The 18,929-nt window shown below is 47.2% G+C and overlaps 1 protein-coding gene and 1 long non-coding RNA gene across 6 annotated transcripts in view; one reads left to right on the forward strand and one right to left on the reverse strand.

Annotated features, from left to right (window-relative positions):
- AGPAT4 (1-acylglycerol-3-phosphate O-acyltransferase 4) overlaps window positions 1-18,929 on the reverse strand; it is a 128,316-nt gene that overhangs the window by 61,999 nt on the left and 47,388 nt on the right. The window lies entirely within an intron of this gene.
- Window positions 485-13,169, forward strand: LOC140635372 (uncharacterized). Its single transcript, XR_012032701.1, has 3 exons — window positions 485-855; window positions 10,756-11,662; window positions 12,767-13,169. It is a non-coding gene; the product is annotated as an uncharacterized lncRNA (long non-coding RNA).

Raw genomic sequence — 18,929 nt, forward strand, 5'->3', positions numbered from 1 at the left:
GTCAGGAATTTCGGGCTGACATGACTGAGTGCTTCAGACTTGGGTCTCTTGGGGGGTTGTAGGCAAGATGTCAGCTGCGGCTTGACTGCGGCCGGAGGATCTACCTCTAAGGTGGCTGCCCACGCCGCTGACTGCTGGCTGCAGATCCAGTTCTTTTCACGGGCCTCTCTCAGGGCAGCTTGCATGTCCTCATGATATTGCATCTGGCTTCCCCAGAATCATGAGTACGGGGGAAGGGTTAGAAAGGGCTGGGGGTTGGGGGGGTGGAGGAGGGGAGCAGGAGGCATGGAGAGAGAGGGAGGGGGGCAGAAACTATACTTTTGGTGACTCAGAAGTCACGAAAGCATCATTTCCACCACTCAGTTTGCTAGAAAAGAGTCACTAAGCCCAGCCAACATTTGAGAGTTAGGAACTGGGTCCCACTTCCCACAGAAAGGATTGTCAAAGACATTTAAAAACTACCATCCTGCAGCCAATTGAATTTTCCACAGATGGCTGTAACAATATCTCCTATGCCCCATGCTCTTCTAGAGGGGAATCATTCCCTCATCCATTGACAGGTAGAGTCAAATCCCAGCCCCCTTGCCGGCTCCCCGGGGGATCCTGAGAGGCCTACTAACGTGCTGGTAACCAACAGACTGTGGTGGAAGTAAGGTATGACTTTCAAAGATAGGTCATAAAAGGCAGGGTGCCTTTTGCCCTGTGTGCTAGGACACACATTTTGGAGACCAGCTCAGAAATCCTACTACCTTGAGGATGCCAGGCCACAAAGAAGGCCAGATAAGGTGGACGGAGTACTGGATTGACAGCCCCAGCTGAGATCCTGGCCAACAGCCAACGTAAACCGCTAGATCAGTGAGTAAGACACCTCCAGGTCAGTCTGGCCCCAGCTCTGGAGCCTTCCCACGGAGAGCCAGGCATCCTGGAGCAGAGTGTAGCCATTCCCACCGAGCGCTGTGCAGCTTCATGGTTCACAGCATTGGCAGGTGTGACTGAATGGTTGTTTTAAACCACTATGTTCTGGGTTCTGGGTTACACAGCGTTTTGTAACTGGAACATATTTTGCATTGTAGTTCTATGCTCTCTCTCCCTCTCCCCCGATTAGACTGTTAGCCTGACAGCTTTTCAACGGCACAGAGCTGTGTCTTACTCCTTCCTCTAAAGCACCTAGCGGAGTGCTTGGCTTGTAATAGACACTCAACAAATCTTTGTTCAATGAATAATGAATGGGTGCAAATTCATGGAATTGTGCTGGGGTAGTGGAATTCATGAGACCCATGGGACCCAAGGCCTGTAGTAGAATTGCCACTACCTGCCTGTCTAGCTCGGGTGCCCAGTTCCCTGCCCCCCTGGAGTTTGTGCTCCTTTGTTGTATTCTCATCCTGCCCTTCTTCTGACCTTCTAAATTCACCATAAAAGCATTTAATCAAGGCCTCCTTCTGTTGCTATGCAAAGGCTCGCATGCCATTAACATAAATAAACAGTAATAATGCTGGGAAAAGTGGTTGTGACCTCAAAGCCAAAAAATACCTCCATTTAATTTTGATTCTAGGTTCAGTGTTTGGAAAACAATTTTAGAACTCTTGAGTTGACTTCACCTTCTTAATTCCGAATAGATAGGCTGGAAGATGTGTTTTAAAATTAAATTTTGGAAAAAAATTAAATTTTGGGGACACCTGTGTGGCTCAGGAGATTGAGCGTCTGCCTTTGGCTCAGGGCATGATCCTGGGGTCCCAGGATCAAGTCCCGCATTGGGCTCCCTTCAAGGAGCCTACTCTCCCTCTCTCTCTCTCTCTCTCTCTGTCTCTAATGAATACATAAATAACATCTTAAAAATAAAAAAGTAAAAAGTAAAATAAAATAAAATAAAATAAAATAAACAATTAAAATTTTCCTCAGTTGTGTTCAGGAGTTGAATGCATTTAATCCTCATATTAATAAATTATACAAAGGGGATGTGTGTTTATTAACATTTGTATATCTTTCTACATAAGTATAGAATATATACTTTTTAAGAATGTATTTATTTATTTAAGAGAGAGAGCATGTATGGGGGGCAGGGAGAGAGGGACAACCAGACTCCCGGGTGAGCACAGAGCCTGAGATGGGGCTCGATCCCAGGACCCAGCGATCATGACCTGAGCAGAAATCAAGAGTTGGAGGCCTAACCCCCTGATTCACCCAGGCACCCCTAGAATATATTTAACAGGGATGCCTGGGTGGCTCAGTGGTTGAGCATCTGCCTTTGGCTCAGGTCGTGATCCCGGGGTCCTGGGATCTAGTCCTGCATCAGGCTCCCTGCGAGGAACCTGCTTCTCCCTCTGCCTGTGTCTCTGCCTCTCTGTCTGTGTCTCTCATAAATAAATAAATAAAATCTTTAAAAAATATATGTATATTTTTAAAATGTCTGATATTTGAGAAAATGGTCTTTAAGTTGGTCTAGAGAGGTTTCAATTACTGTGTTCTCAAACTGCACTTCAGTTGATCCAATGCCTTTATTTATTGTTTTATTGGGTTTAATCACAATGAATGTCTTCAATTTAATATTCATATATCCAACTTTGTAACTGGATCCAGGCTGGAAGGCAAATACTTCAGCTACTACTTCATCCCCTACCAAAATTTCCTTTTCCTTCTATATTTACCCTGCAGTCATAGACAATTATCTAGGAACAGCACTTGGTTCTCATTATCCCATTATGTCATGATTAAGTTTAACTCTCCTAAATTTTACAAATGCTAATTAAATCTAAAAAAGCAAATAAAATGTCAATCAAAACTGATCTACAGTTGTTTGTCACTAGCAGCTGCTTAAAAAAAAGTTCCCTCAAATTCAAAGAATTTGTGTGCTATGGTGTCAAATAAAAATATAGATACACACACACACACACACACACACACACACATACATTTATATATTTATATTCTGAAGTGGTTGATAAAAGAAGCAGGATTATCCCCCCAGCATTAAACACATACTTGCAGTGAAATAAAGCTTCGAATGATTTTTTTCACTCCTTCCCTCTCCCCTGCAATTGTACAATGTTGTAATTACTACAGAATCAGCTTTAGAAATAAGTGAGTTGTAGTTAAAAGGGGGAAAAAAAAGAAAACAGGATCACTCCTTTACTTGACAGATTATCAAGTTTATTTATTTATTTTAAGATTTTAGTTCTTTATTTGACAGAGAGAAAGACTGAGGGGGAGGGCAAGCAAGCACAAGCAAGGGGAGCAGCAGAAAGAGAGGGAGATTGAGTCCCATGCAGGGCTCGATCCCAGGACCCCAGGATCATGACCTGAGCCAAAGGTAGACACTTACCCGACTGAGCCACCCAGATCAACAAGCTTAAAAGTATACCTAGTGGGACGCCTGGGTGGCTCAGCAATTGAGTGTCTGCCTTCGGCTCAGGGTGTGATCCTGGGTCTGGGGATCGAGTCCCGCATCAGGCTCCCTGTGAGGAGCCTGCTTCTCTCTCTGCCTGTGTCTCTGCCTCTCTCTGTGTCTCTTATGAATAAATAAATAAAATCTTTAGAAAAAATAAAATGAAGTAAAATAAAATAAAAGTATACCTGGTATAAGTGCCTACACAGCACTATTGATTAAAAAGTGCTGGAGGGAAGCCAAAGATGGCACCAGCCTCAATCTCACCACTGCTGACTGAGCAAGAAGAGTTTGACACGGGGGCAGGGAAAGGTTGACAGCCCTTCATGGAAGGTGCGTGCAGAACAGGCTCACCTATGGACGCTCTGCTCTGTAAGGGAAGTGTGAGAAGCAGTGCAGCTGACTTGCCCAGGGCCAAATGAGTAATGATCCACTGGCATGACTGTTCCTAAAACATACCTTCCACCTGCCTCCTTCCAGGCTGCCCCACCTCAGGCAGAGGGCATGTATGTCCCACTGACCTCCAGTTCCCCTGCCAAGCTGCTCTCCAGGTTCAGCCAGAGAAAGTGAGGCAGTGAAGCCACATGGCCAGAGCTGAAAGAGGAAGCCAGGACAGCCCTATGTCTCCTGGACAAGGGCAGTCTTAATAAGGAGCCTTGTGCCTCTGTTTCCTGATGCTGACGTTGGAGCCTTCTCTTCCTGCATCAACTTTGGTCAATAAGTTGAATGCTCACAAAAATGACCAAAAGGGACACCTCAAAGTCAAAAACTTGAAAGAGCAACATTCCTCAGAAAGAGGGAGAGGGAACAGAGTCTTTGAAACACATCTTTGCAGGCAACGAAACAGGTCTCTTATTTCTACTAAAGACATGCAACTGACATAGAAGAGTATTTAGTTTCAGAAGCAAGAAGCAATAACACTCTTGGGGGAGGGGGGAAAGGGCAGCATGAACCTTCCTACTGGCAGATCACAAAAAAATCGAAAGAGGAAATTAAGTCAATTTTGAGGATTAGATTAGAGGGGGAGAAACCATTGGAGCAGCTGAGATTTCAATAACAACAAGCGCTAACATGAAACTCTCTATTCTTTGTTGGTCTCCTTCTCAAAGTTGTTTCTTCTAAGATTTTTTATTTATTTATTTATTCTTGAGAGACACAGAGAGAGGCAGAGACACAGGCAGAGGGAGAAGCAGGTTCCCTGCAGGGAGCCCGATGCGGGACTTGGTGCCAGGACCCCAAGATCATGACCTGAGCTGAAGGCAGACGCTCAACCACTGAGCCACCCAGGCGTCCCCACAAAGTAAAGTTGTTTCTTCTAAAATAGGGCATTAAAATAGTCCTTCCCGACTTCTAGTTCTGGGACAAGGTGGAATGGACACACTTCTTCCTGTTCAGCTAACTGCAGGGCATTTATATAGAGACTCTGAAAGGTGAAGAGAAGAAGGCCAGGGCCACTTCGGGATCAGAGGGACAACATGGCGGTGAACTCCCTGATACTCATGTATATGTTTTCATATATCCTAGACTGGGTGCTGTAGATGTTGGCAACCTGGAAATGCCAATGGGATGCAGATGGTAAAAGCCCTGCACCCCCATCCCCAAGCCTCCTCTTTCTAGCTAAAGGAAAAGGCAGTCTATAAGACAGAAAACATGTTGACATTAACTGCCCTACTCCAACCAAACATTATGGAAAACTAGCCCCACCCTGATTCATATCATTAAAGGCTCAGGGTAGGGAAGGGTGGGGACCACTTCCAGGCTCTAATGAAGCTTTTCCCCACAAGTCCTCCACCTGCTTGCTGGGTGGTGTCTGGGAAGGCTGATTGGAAAGTTGGGGCTCTCACCTCACTCCTTTGGGAATGAGCCCCTAAGTCCTCCATGTGACAAGGCACTCCACCCCCTCCCAGCCCAAGGGCTGCCAGTGGAGGCCTGGTGGAAAATCTGAACTCCCAGCTTTGCTCTACACTAGCAAGGCATCCCTCCACCAACCAAGGTGTCAGTCGAGGTACAGTGAGGAACCTGCTCTTATCCTTGCTGGGGGGTAGCAAGTTGGCAGCCCTTCCCTCACTAACACAATGTCAGAGGAGACCTGTTAAAACAGGTCTAGAAGAGATCTAGAGTCTCAAAACACAATACCCCAAATGCCCAGGATATGAGTGGAAATCACTGTATATACCAAGGACGAAGAAAGTCTCAACTCTAATGAAGGACAATTGATGCTTGTCAACACTGAGATGTTCAGCTTATCTGACAAGAGTTTTATCTTTTTACTTTTTTAAAAAAGACGTTATTTATTTATTTATTTTAGAGCAGAAGAGTGAGAGAGAGCATGAGCAAGGGGTAGGGGCAGAGGGAGAGGGAGAAGCAGGCTCCCTCCTGAGTAGGGAGCTGGATGCAGGACTCCATCCCAGGACCCCAGGATCACGACCTGAACCGAAGGCAGATGCCCAACCGACTGAGCCACCCAGGTACCACTTGACAAGAATTTGAAAATGGCCATCTTAAAAATCCTCAGACAGGTAATCGTGAACACACTTGAAGTAAATAAAAATAGAAAGTCTGGGCAAATACATAAGAGATGCAAAGAAGAATCAAATGGAAATTTTGTAATTAGAAAAGCAGCAACCAAGTAACGAAGCCAATGGATGGGCCCAACAGAACAGAAGCAGAGGTCAAAGACAGAACAATAGAAATTCCAATCAGAACAACAGAGAGAAAAACAGACTGCAAGGTAGTCCTTCCAGTTGCTCAGTGGAACATTCCAAGGAATTCCTGGGTCCCTAGAAAATATAAAGCAATTACCCAGACACTATTTCCACTGAAGACGTGAATTTTAAAAAGTCTCTAGTTTCCACAAAATCTACACTGGCTGAGTCAATCTGATCTCTCTTCTGCAAAGAAAGAGTGAGCAATCAATTAGTGATTCTAGAAATCTCCTGGAGGCAAAGTTGCTAAAATGTCTTTGGCTGCTTAAAAATGTCAATAGAATCAGTCACTGAAGAGATAAAAGCCCCTCTTGCTCCTGGTGCACTGGTTTATGCCCATCTGTTCTCCAGGGAGTACCAGGACCTGCCCAACTCTAGGGCGAATCTGAGTGAAAACAAAACAAAACAGAACAGAACAGAAACCTCCTGGGTCATGTGATCAGCCCCCAGGCTGTTTTGGTACCAACTGTCACTCAAGGCACTCAGCTATGAAGATGCTGTAAAGCTGGGTAAGCACATTCATGGAGAAGATAAAACAAGTAAAAGGCAACAAAACCATTCTTTCAACAAATATTTATTAGTGCTGCAAGGTGCAAGGCACTGCTGTGTATATAGTTGGAACACCTACGTGAACTCTGGACGGAGGTCCCTGGAATGAGCTCAAATTCCAGTGAAGGGAGGGGTGGGCGGGTGCAGACAGATAGATGACCGTTAGCAGTCGACATAAAAAACAAATAATTAGTATTTAAGAAAATTATATTCCTCTGGTAGAAGAAAGAAGAAGAAGAAGGAGGAGGAGGAGGAGGAGGAAGAGGAGGAGGAGCAGGAGGAGGAGGAACGGGAGGAGGAGGAGAGGGAGGAGGAGGAGAGGGAGGAGGAAGAGGAGAAATGGTAGACTAGAATAAGAGGGATGAAGAGGGAGTGGGCAATTCTGGAAAGTCACTGGAAGCAAAATGGTGGCCCACTGGTGAGCACCACACCGAGGTTGTGGTGGCCGCGGTGCTCCCAGCCAGGAGTGGGTGCTCCTACCGAGTCTGAGGCTCGAGGCTGAGACATGTGGATTTAGAATCAACCAAGGCATGTCCAGAGGTGTTTAATTTTATCTGTTCTAACAAGAGGTTGAAGAAGGAGAACCAAAAGCACCATCAGCCATCACTCCTCAGGCTTCTTTAAATTCCCCTGCCCCCAGTCCTGGTCACCTCGCTCCCAACCAGGAGGCCGAGGTCCCATTCTAATAAGGCAGAAATTGTCAGTTTGGAAAACAGATTTTCCAGAAAGCAAGCATACATTCTACCATTTCCGTCTTTCTTGTTTTATACACAACATAGCTACCAAGAACACTACGGTACTAAAAAGGAAGCCGAAAAAATAAATAAATAAATAAATAAATAAATAAATAAATAAATAAATAAATAAATATAAAATAAAATAAAATAAAAAAATAAAAAGGAAGCCGGTCGGTGTTGGGACGAATCGCTCAGGATGGTTCCTACGTGGAGCTGCCCTCGCAGCGCACTCCTGTGCATTTGTCATCTCTGCGGCTTTGGGGACGCTTCTCTGGCTTTCAACCTTGGAGTCCTTCTTTGTCAGCAGCTGGATGCAACACACGCACACGCACACACACACTCCTGTCTACAAATGTGCACACCCACACATGCCAGACGGCACTGACATCGCAGATCTGGGTTTTCTTTTTCACAACACGCACAAAATTGAAGACAAAATCCAACGCAGTGCACGGCGATGCCTATCCCTGCAGGCTGCATTCGAATTCACTTAGATCAACAAAGTGACCTAACAAAGATGCCTGCAATGAGCAACTTGGTGGAAAAAGTAACTATCCTTCATCACTCAGATTCTCAAAGGAGTCACAGCTACAGGAAAAAAAAAAAAAAAGTGAAGAAATGGAAAATAATTATATGCACTCAAACGGAAACTCTTTGTGGCTGATTGGTTTAAATAGAGACTTCTTTTCTAAGTATTTACATCGGGTACCAAAGAAGTTAATTTGAATTCCATGAATTCATAATTTGTAGCAATCAAACTACAGCCAGGATGAAAGGTGTAGCTGCCCGACAGGAAAGAGCGGTTCATCATCAGACAGAACATGTGACTGGATCCACCACTGGGTGCATCAGCAAAGTGGGCGAGCAGCCCTAGAAGGGATCCCTGCGGAGAGCACCACGGCCTCAGGTCGTGATCCCAGGGTTCTGGGATCGAATCCCGTATTGGGCTCCCTGCAGGGAGCCTGCTTCTCCCTCTGCCTATGTCTCTGCCTCTCTCTGTGTGTCTCTCATGAATAAATAAATAAAATCTTAAAAAAAAAAAAAGAGCACCGCGGCCTCACATATCAATTATTGGGAGAGGACATGCATCCCACAGGGAAGGCTGGCTTCGTCAAGGAAACAGAAATTACAAGCCAAATGGAAAAAGTTGGGTTGTCCATAAATCAGCTTGAAGCCGGGTGATAGAGGTCAGAGGGTTGCTTTACTGAGACGCAACCCCCACGGGAGTGGAGATCTCAAGAGTGGACGGCCCTGCCTCCCTCCAGAGGACAGCTCAGCAGAAAGGCACACTCAGAGATCGCTAGCCACCCAGAGGTGATCTTCGGCCTCCCCCTCCTGCCGGCCTGCGCCTGAATTCATCCAAGGGCTCACACGGACTTCTCTAACAGCTGGTGATGCAGCACGTACCACGGGGCTGGATCAAAGGGCTCAAATACCCCTCATTTCTTTCTTTCTTTCTTTCTTTCTTTCTTTCTTTCTTTCTTTCTTTCTTTCTTTCTTTCTTTCTTTCTTTCTTTTCTTTCTTTCTTTCTTTCTTTCTTTCTTTCTTTCTTTCTTTCTTTTTCTTTCAAGATTTTACTTATTTATTTGAAAGAGTGGGGAGAGAGAGAAAGAGAGCACAAGCCTGGGGAAGAGGAGAGAGAGAGAGAGAGAGAGGGAGAAGCAGACTCCCCACTGAGCAGGGAGCCTGTGGGGCTTGAACCCAGGACCCTGGGATCATGACCTGAGCCGAAGGTCAGATGCCTAATCACGAAGCCACCCAGGCGCCCCAATACCGCTCTTTTCTGAGGAAAATGTTGCCTAGCCCCTAGAAAAAAGTTTTCACAAATTTAGCTATAAAATAGGTTAATGATTTTAACAGAGGCAGAAAGAGGAGGAAATTTATTTATTTATTACCGATCTTGAGAGTCCCGCACCCAGTCCCACAAGGGGAGTCTGAAAGCACAGGTTGGGGGACACCTAAAGCTGGCGCCTGCATGTGGACAAGGGGGAGTGGTGGGGGCGGGCAGAGGGCAGGGCCTAGGTTTAAGGGCCACTTAAGCAGCAAGACCCTCTGTCAAGGCTGGGTGACCCCTGAAGGGTCAGCAACCATGCCCACGGGGTTGGAAGCTCTAAGGGAGAGGGAAGGTGTCCTCAGTTGTCTTGCCCGGCTCCTAGGACCGCATGGGCAGGTGCTCAACAAATGTTTGTTGAGTGAATCAATGAGGTCAGTCAAGGCACAAATACAGATGAAAGGTTGGAGATCAGCCAGAAATGCCGGGACACAGAACAGGGCAAGTGGCATGTTCAAATCCCAAGGTGACAGCTGGGACGGAAGAGACCAGTGGAAGCCTGGACACTGCCAAGGCCAGGACTGTTGGGGGTCCGGGGTGATTCGACTCCCAGGACTTCTGAGCAGTCTCGTGGTGGCAGCAACTAAACCAGCCTGGCCGGCCTGGGCCCTGCGGGTTACCGGCTGCATCTGCCGGTGGGGAGCTGACTATGGGGGTCGTTACTTCTGTGGCCTCCTCTGTTTCCACATGCCTCAGACGGGCTGCCAGACTGTTCTCAGGCCAGCAGCGGCGTGGCTGGTGCCTGCCCTGGGCCATCAGAATCCTTGCTGGGAAGGGCCTGCAGAGGTACAATATTTCAGACTGGATTGGATTGGATTGCAAGTTGGAGTCTTTCAAACGTAGGCTTTTGTAGGCTCCCAAACCTGTTCTGCTAGCTTCCTCAGATAGGACTAAGGTAAAGGCGACAGAGCCAGCCAACTGCAACCTGGAAAAATCAATTTGCATCCAGTTGACGGGTGACAATTGTTCCTTTCGTGAGGCTACAACTATGGACTTTATATAGGCTTTTAAATATGGACTTAAATCCCCAAAAGGGAATATCCACACACACACTTCTCATTTCTACAGGCCTGAATACAATGTAATGCTAATATTAAAAGACTCTTCACAATTAGGCATGACCTGCTAATCCTATTTAACGGGGGAGCCCACCCCTACCTACCCCTGCATTTCTAATCTGTTGCTTAGTTTGTAAATGGCTTCCCAGACTTGAGTCTCCCTATGTCTAAGGGGTTGAAATGTCTGTCCGACCCAGCCGGCAGATTTGTGCTGGATCTCACACTCCTGGAGGTCAGAGCTCATTCCTTCTCTGCTGCTTTGCACACTCCTGAATCTGTCCAATGTACATCAATACCCAATGACTGTAGCTCAGCCCACATTCTGTGGGCTCCTGGGCAGCACACACAAATACCTTGGTTCCTTGGCATGATGCGGCTGTCAGGTCTGGCTTTCTGGCACAAAGAGATATAGACAAAAACCGTATTTTAACGGTTAGTTCTCTTTAAACCTTAAACCTCTTTCTTTCTTTTTTTTTTTTTTTTGTCCTGGAGTCAAGCACACACATGAGATACAGAGACGTTTGCCAGAGAGAAGAGGCCCACTCACTTGAACCACCGAGTAGAATAATCCCTCCCACCTCAACAACAAACAAAAACTACAAGGTTTCTCTTGGCGGCTCAACCTCTCCAAGTCTCAACATACAGTCACCAACCCACTCCGATGTCCCCTTTGTAGGTGTATGTACCCACTCCTTTACTATCGATACGGCATCACCACCGAATACACACATCAGACTGGACGGCGTAGACAAAATCCAGGTAATGTGTGTCCACAGGGAAAGCTGGGGCACGCACCCTTCCATGAGGGCTGTCAACCTTTCTCTGCCCCCAGAGCTGAGAAGCGGTTCCAGCTCAGACAAGCTCGCCTCTCTCTGCTGCCTGGCGCCCTGTTGACAGGGATTACAGAAAACAAACAGACAATGACATTCAACTAAAGCCAAATTCCAAATTTGTGAGGCTGCCAAGAGCTCGCTTGCCTCCCGATCTGATAAACCTCCTTTGCAAGCCCGACGGAGGGGGCTGTAACACCCTTATACCCAAGGACTGGATGGTGATGCCTGCTTTCAAAGAGTTCCCACCCCACGTTAGGGTCGTGGGCTTGCGTGAGAATAAACTGACAGACAAGAGCGATGCTCACAGGGTTCTTGGAAGCAGCTGTGAGGCGGAGGCCACGCTGTCCCCAGTCTCTGTCCTTGGGCAACCGTGTGACACACACAACCCCCTTGCACCAGGAGGACACTCGGCCTCTACCCCTGCCTCCAGGAGTTCTCCAGCTGTTCCACCGTGCAGTCAAATGGCTTTTGTGCAACCCCTCCTCTCCACGCACCCTCTTTGCCCCACTCTTGAAAGCTCCGAAAATGCTCAGCCAGCGTCTGGGACCCCAACTCTCTCATTGAAGGTAATTTGTTCAGCTCTTCTGCCTCCTGCCTTAACTCACTCAGGCTTCCCTTCTGCATTTGCTTGGCTTCATCTCCACCTGCGGATTCTGGCCTCGTGACGCACTTGTGCTTTGCTCCCCGGCTTTCCCATCAGCATGGCTCTGGCCTGACTCACAACATTTCTGAACGATGAGCGGACGGAACACAGAGGCATGCCAGGGGACAGAGCAGAGCAAGCACAGGTGCGGAGAGGGGCAAAGACAGGGGTGCCCAGAAAAACGTGGTCCTCCAAGGCATGGAGCTGAGAGTGGGTGATGCAGCAGATGACAGAGCTGGGGGTACTGGGCACCTCAGGCCAGGACCTCAGTCGCAGGCATCTCGGCGTGCCCGGCCCCTACAGCACGAAGCCTGGGACGTGCTCACGAGTAGGTACTCAATCAGTGTTTACTGAGTTGGATTGAAGGGCATTCCACTGTTGAGTGTGCTTTTCAAAAATGTATGGGGTGTCAGGTGGAGGATGTGCAGGGGGAGGGCTGGGGTGAGGCTTCTGTTCAGAGCTCACTGCCACGGTGCCGACAAAATCCCAGCCCAGGCTGAAGGCCCTTCCCACAGCTCCCTGAAGGGCCAAGCAAGCGTGTGCAAACCCAGTGTGTCAGTGTTTGACTTCAACTTACCTTTTCGCCCATGAATCTTGCCTCTAGCTGGAGAAATGGGGAATATAATCCATTCCCTTCTGCTTAAAGATGCACATTGTACGTGAATAATCACGTACTTATGATCATCCAAACTATCCTGGCAAAAACGAGGGCCTGGCAGGCACGTCTGCTGAGTATGGCACATGAAGATTTCCAGGGACAAACGGCCCACAGTCTCAGAAGAGAATGAAAGAGTCCAGCCAGCAGCCTCCCTTCCACCCCGCCCAGGGGGCTCCCCAGCCCCCCTCCACACAGCCCTCAGTGTCTGAGCTTGGCCAGGACTCCCTGTACCAGCCTGACCCTGCACCCCCCCGCATGGCTCATCCCAGGGTCACTGGTGCACAGACCTCTTCCCCCACCCCCCATCCCTGAGGTTGTGGTTGGGTTTCGGGATGGGTCATTTTGGTTCCCCCTCTCTGCTCCCCCCAGGCCCTCTGAATGTCAACTCACCCACCACTAGATGCCCTCTGTGTTGGCTGGTGTCTTTGTCTGACCACCTGGGTCCTCCTGTCTTGGGGTAATAGAAGCACACACTCAGCGGTGGGCATGTGACCTGGACCAGATCACTTCAGTACCTGTCAGTACTTCCCTGTCCAGACGGACCACGCAGACGGGGGTGTGCTGAGGAATGTTTAATAACCAGGTCACGGGGGGTGGGGGGTGGGGGGTGTGCAGAAAGCCTCAACATACAGCTTTGCCAACCTCAAGCTGTCAATTTGTACATTGGACGAGGAGTTATATTAAAGCATTTGTAACATACTCCTAAGGTCGACTAAATAACCTTCAGAAGAGATGTAATAATAAAAAAAAAGAAAGGAAGAGACGTAATACTAAAATGCAATAAACTAATTAGGGAGTGATGAGTTTTGAGTATTTATTACTTTTGTTTTGTAATATACTGTGAGTCTGTGGTGGCTGTGGTTAATAATTGCCTTGGAAAATTTTAGCAGCTGGCACAGTGACTCTCGACCCTACTGGTTATAGAGATGGGCTAGTGACTGGGATTGGGCCAGGCCCAGGAGCTGGGGGTGGGGGACCCCTTTCCCCCTTGGTAGCAGAAGCAAATAGAATGAGAATTTGAAGCCTCTGGCAGTTGTGCTGGGTGAAGAAAACCCACCTGCAAAGAAAGGGCCACCAGCCCAGAGGAGCTAAGAGGGCTAAGTCTGCCAGCATCCTAGCTCCTGTGGCCGGTGGATGCTGGTACTAGCCACCCTCCCTAGTTCGGTGTCATGAGCTAATAAAGTCCGGTCTGGTGCTTCGGCTAGCTGGGCTTCAGCCCCACGCAGCTGAGAGTCCCCGCATGCATACCATCTGTCTCTCTGCTCATCCACGTTCTTGCTCTCTGACATTTGGCTGATGTCATCCTTTCTAGAGCCTTCCCCAGCTAGTCCAGACTAGAGTAACTGAAATCCTACAATACTTAGGTCTCTTGCATATATTACTTGGGAATGAATAACATGGTCTTTGTGTTAACACACATGGTCCCGTGTGTTAACACTTACTTTCATGGCTAAACGACATTAGTGCTCAATGGACAGGTTTGGGCTCATTCCAGAATTATGACTTCCAAACAGTGAAAAGCAATGAGTCCATCTGGGTCTTCTAATCACCCACACCTGGATGTTACACAAATGTATCTCCAGGGCCAAGCGGGGTGGTGCTCCATGTGCGCTGTGGCTCACTCCAGGCCTGGGGTGCTCCCCTGACTTATCCACACGACCGTCACAGAGAGGACTCTTGCTCTGTGCCAGGAGGGTGCCGGCTGCTGGCCTCATGGGGATGATCCCCCAATCAGACACCACTGCCCCCAGGGAGTTCATGTTCCCAACAGCAATAAGGTAGGTCAAGAGAGGGAGACAAGTGCCAGGGAATCCCAGGGAAGAGAGTGACTCATCTTTCTAGGATTTGCAGGAAAGAGCCAGCATGGGCTTCACAAATGGCAGGAAGGAGACAGAGGTGCCAGATTAAGACGTCAGTTCCTTCGCACACGCTAACGGTTGGCCTGTACTGTGTACCTGGCCAGTGCCTTTGCTGGAAGGCACTGCCTAATTCTTTGAATGTGGTATTCCCCTCTTTTGTTCCAAGAAAGCAATCATAAACATCACACACATTATTTTGATGCAAAAGACATGAAAGATTGCTTTCCACTTGCACATCTCAGCCAGGAATTGTCCAATCCAGTCAAGCCTTCCTAAATGATTACGAGAATAGGATGAGGGATGCCTGGGTGGCTCAGTGGTGGAGCATCTATCTGCCTTCAGCTCAGGTCATGATCCCGGGGTCCTGGGGTCGAGTCCCACATCAGGTTCCCCGGAGGGAGCCTGCTTCTCCCTCTGCCTATGTCTCTGCCTCTCTCTCTGTGTGTCTCTCATGAATAAATAAAATCTTAAAAAAAAAAAAAAAAAAAGAACACATGAAAATGACCTCCAAATGCAATGTCAGCCAGACACATTCACCCTGGAAACAAAAATCTCACACTAAAAAAAATTCTTGTTGAATTTACAGAGCTCCTTTATTTCCACTGAGAAAGGACTACTGGCTGAACCATACACACTGAAGGCCGTGTTTACAAAACCCAGGACAATTGGCCGTGCTTTTTGCTCAGAGGACTTTCAAACTAAAATGTCACATTAGAGTGTCTGTTCAAAGATACTCCTTTTGAAATGAAAAGTGGCGAAATCACATGATAAAAGGCAGGTGAAGCAACAAATTAATGCCTGGGAGTGCACATAACCCTAATATTTCTTGCCCTTGGCCTAGGATCACCCACAAGGAGCAGACGGTGAATATGAGCTCATTTCTCAGTTCTGGGGATGGGTGAAGGCCTGGATGCCTCCACTTGGACCCAAATTAAGGAGGTTAACTTGTCAGTGTGCCTGGGGCCATCCTGACTGTGAAGCTGGAAGCCCTATCTCCCGGAGACCCTGCCAGTGGGAGGCAAACTTGACAGGCTGCTCACCCTCAACACCCTGGAGGCAGATCACACCTATGGGGGAGGAGGAGGCAGATGGGGGAGGGCCTTATCTCTGGGAGAAACCCTCCCCTCCCCATGCCCATCACCTCCCTCCCAGGAGCCATTATCAGGCAAAGCAGTCACCAAAGTAGGCCTCCTTTTTTAACCTTCTGGCCAGGTCAAAACATTACTTTTCTTAGCATAGTTTTTAATCCTGTTGTTTTAAACATAATTGGTTATGTTCTTCCATCCGTCCATCTAACTGATACGACGCCAGCCTCCCCCTCCCTCAGCGGGTAAACACGCCTTGGACCCCTGTCATCTCTTCATCTCTTCCACCCTTACTTTTTCTAACACAAGTCCTTAAATTCTTTTGTTAAACTCTGGAGGCCACCTCCTCAGAAAGCCTTCAACACTCTCTCCTCAGCACCCGGGCTGGGCAGGCCCCCTGTGGCCCTGTTTATGGGGTAAAAGCTCCGGACTCAGGTTCTTCATGCTGAAAGAGATTCTGAACAACTCCTCCATGCAGATAGGTGGTTTGCAGAATGCCCTGCAAAACACTCCCCTGAAAGGGAAGGTCTCCCAGGCTCCTCGGAGTTCACAGGAGGGGTTCCTGCACGGCCTGGCTGTTCCCAGACAGCTCCGTCACTACGGGTCTTTGCACCTGTTTGGGGTGGCTTTCTCCTCAAGCCCAACTCCTTCCTTGCTAGGCCATGGGCCACGTCTAGTTGCTCCTCCATGTAGGGCCCTGCTGGTACTGACACAGTGATGGCCCCGACCAGGCGGGTCTCTCCTAGCCCCATCTACCCCCACCCCCACCCCCCAGCCTTGTTTCTCCTCCATCCCACCCACGTCCTCCTCCACCATTCTAGGTTATCAGAGCTCCCTGTAGGACACACTGAACTCCACTGGGCCCTCGCCTGCGGACTAAGTGCATAGTAACAGCAAGAGCATCTTCACCCTACATTTTTATAGCGTGTTACATTTTATTTCCTTCATTTTACAAGTGGAAAAACAAAGGCCTGGTCACCAAGGTGGTTACACTAGCGCACAGGAATTCAGGACACCCGGCTCCAAACATAGTTTCCTTCCGAGAACACCAGAGCAGGTCACCTCCCATCCCCCTGTTCCATGGCCTCAGACACAATACATGCAAATAAATAGACCCAAAAGCAGCTGCTCGGAGGCTGTGAAGGCAGCCTGAGCATGTGAGAGGAGATCCACTCTACTCAATGCTTTCCGCCGGATGGCCTATGTACACTGAGATGGACAGAGGCGTCCGGTGTACTTTAAAACATTAGGATAAAACACCAAGGCATTTTTAAGATTCTTTTTCTTCAAGACAAAATGTGGAAGTGGGGAAATACTTTTAATTCCTTTCTGAAGGAAATAAAGCCACCCACCTGGGTGGCTCAGTTGGTTAAGTCTGCCTTTGGCTCAGGTCGTGATCCCAGGATCCTGGGGTGGAGCCCCGCATCGGGCTCCATGCTCAGCAGGGAATCTGCTTCTCCCTCTCCCTCTGCTCCATGTTCCCCCTGCTTGGGCTCGCTCACTCTCTCTCTCTCTCTCTCTCTCAGTTTGCCAATTAAAAAAAAAAATCTTAAAAAATATATAGTAATTCCTTTCTGAAACCCTAGGATAGACCCCGAGAAGGGATACCCAAACTGAAAATGCCTCACCTCCCATCTGAACCAAAGATAGACTGAAATAGCAGAAACTAGGGAATACTTCTTGTCATTAGTCTTCCCTTTGCTCTGGAACTTGTGTCTATGAAGCCCGTTTCTCCCTTGCTTCAAATGCTGTGCTACTTTAAATTCTATTTCCAGAGTGCTGGCACCCAAACCTATAGGCGAAGGCAGTGGTCTTCAAATGCTTTTGATTATTTAAGTAAAAGAAATTAAATATGCACCATTAGCACATGCAAATATTATGTTGCATATAATCCACAAAATATTTTAAGTATCTTTTATCTTATCCATGTATAATGATAAAAGAAACATACATTAGAAACATAAACTTCTCTCTATTCCTTATAATTGTCTTGTCTTGGTTACCTCCTGGGGAGTACCCACCCCACTGTGGAGACCACACACCATCGTCTTACCAGGTTATGAGACACCAAGCCAAACTTATAACCTAGTTTGAAAGCTGTAACTTAAGTCACAAGTGAAATTTAATGCTTGCAAAAACAAATGGGAACCCTGGCTGAAGATTAATTTATTTATAAACCACATCGACAGCTAAGACACCTTGCTCCAAGGTGAGCATCTGCTTATACAATTCAGTATCACATGAATATTACTAAATTTGCGGTTTCTTTACTACCCCTATTTGAAATTTGCTCCCTATGTAAAATATAAAGTGATTTCTTGTACAAAAGATTGTATGCATATATAATTATATGTAATATATATATATAGGGACACCTGGGTGGCTCAGCAGTTGGGCATCTGCCTTCGGCTCAGGGTGTGATCCCAGTCTGGGGTCAAGTCCCGCATAAGGCTCACTTGCGGAGATCCTGCTTCTTTCTCCCTCTGTCTGTGTATCTGCTTCTCTCTCTGTGTCTCTCATAAATAAATAAATAAAATCTTTAAAAAAAAAAAAAAAAAAATATATATATATATATATCCCTCTACTGTGCGTAAAACATACATGCACACACACATACCCAAACATATATTTAAGACATATATTTATAATATATGTTTAAATAAAACATATATTTACTCAAGTTAAACACAGCATGCTCTAACATAGCGACATTACTTTTAAAAACTTTTAAAAAGTCCAGTGTTGCCTATCAAACTCCTTTTACTGAATCTGTTACATAAGATAGGACCATCTGGATATTTGCCGTGCTTCCGATCACCAGGAGTATCAACCAGATAGTCGCAATATTTCTTGATGACTTGAGCTCATAACATACTGCTGTGGTCAGATCTCAACCCCAAGACTTCTTACTCCTAAATAAACAAAATGGTGCTGGTACAAAGAGCTAATTTTGTAACAAGGGGGAAAAGTCAACAAAGTAAAAGCCCCGTTGGAAATGAAATGGTTTCAAGATGCCTGGGTGGCTCAGCGGTTGAGGGCCTCCATTCGGCCCAGGGTGTGATCCTGGAGTCCCGATATCGAGTCCTGGGTCGGGCTCCCTGCATGGAGTCTCCTTCTCCCTCTGCCTGTGTCTCTGCCTCTCTCTCTCTCTCTGTGTCTCTCATGAATAAATAAATAAAATATTTTTTAAAAAGGAAATGAGATGAAATGGTTTCATCACGAGCTGTGCAGAAGCCTAACACTGATTAGGAGGAGAAGACATTGTATCTGAACCAAGCTGGGCAGACACTGTCCTTGATACTTGAGAATACAAAAGCCAGGCATGTGGGGGAGCCAGAACAGACTGCCTCCCTGAGATTACTTCATTTGCGATGACTTCTTTATTCAAGGCCAATAGAAGGAAGAAAAGATTGATTGCTCCCTTTATGGCCAGAGAGGTTATTACTAAGACAGACCCAAGTATTGCCTCATGTGTAAGCAATTCCCTTTCGCTGACACTTCTGAGACCTTTCCCCAGGTTTGAGGACCATTTAATTCTATTTTTCTCAGGCAGATGGCTTTGGTGGTTAGCCAAAGCAGTTCTGGACT

This window comes from Canis lupus, chromosome 1 (assembly GCF_048164855.1).
Source record: "Canis lupus baileyi chromosome 1, mCanLup2.hap1, whole genome shotgun sequence".
Classification (NCBI taxonomy): domain Eukaryota; kingdom Metazoa; phylum Chordata; class Mammalia; order Carnivora; family Canidae; genus Canis; species Canis lupus.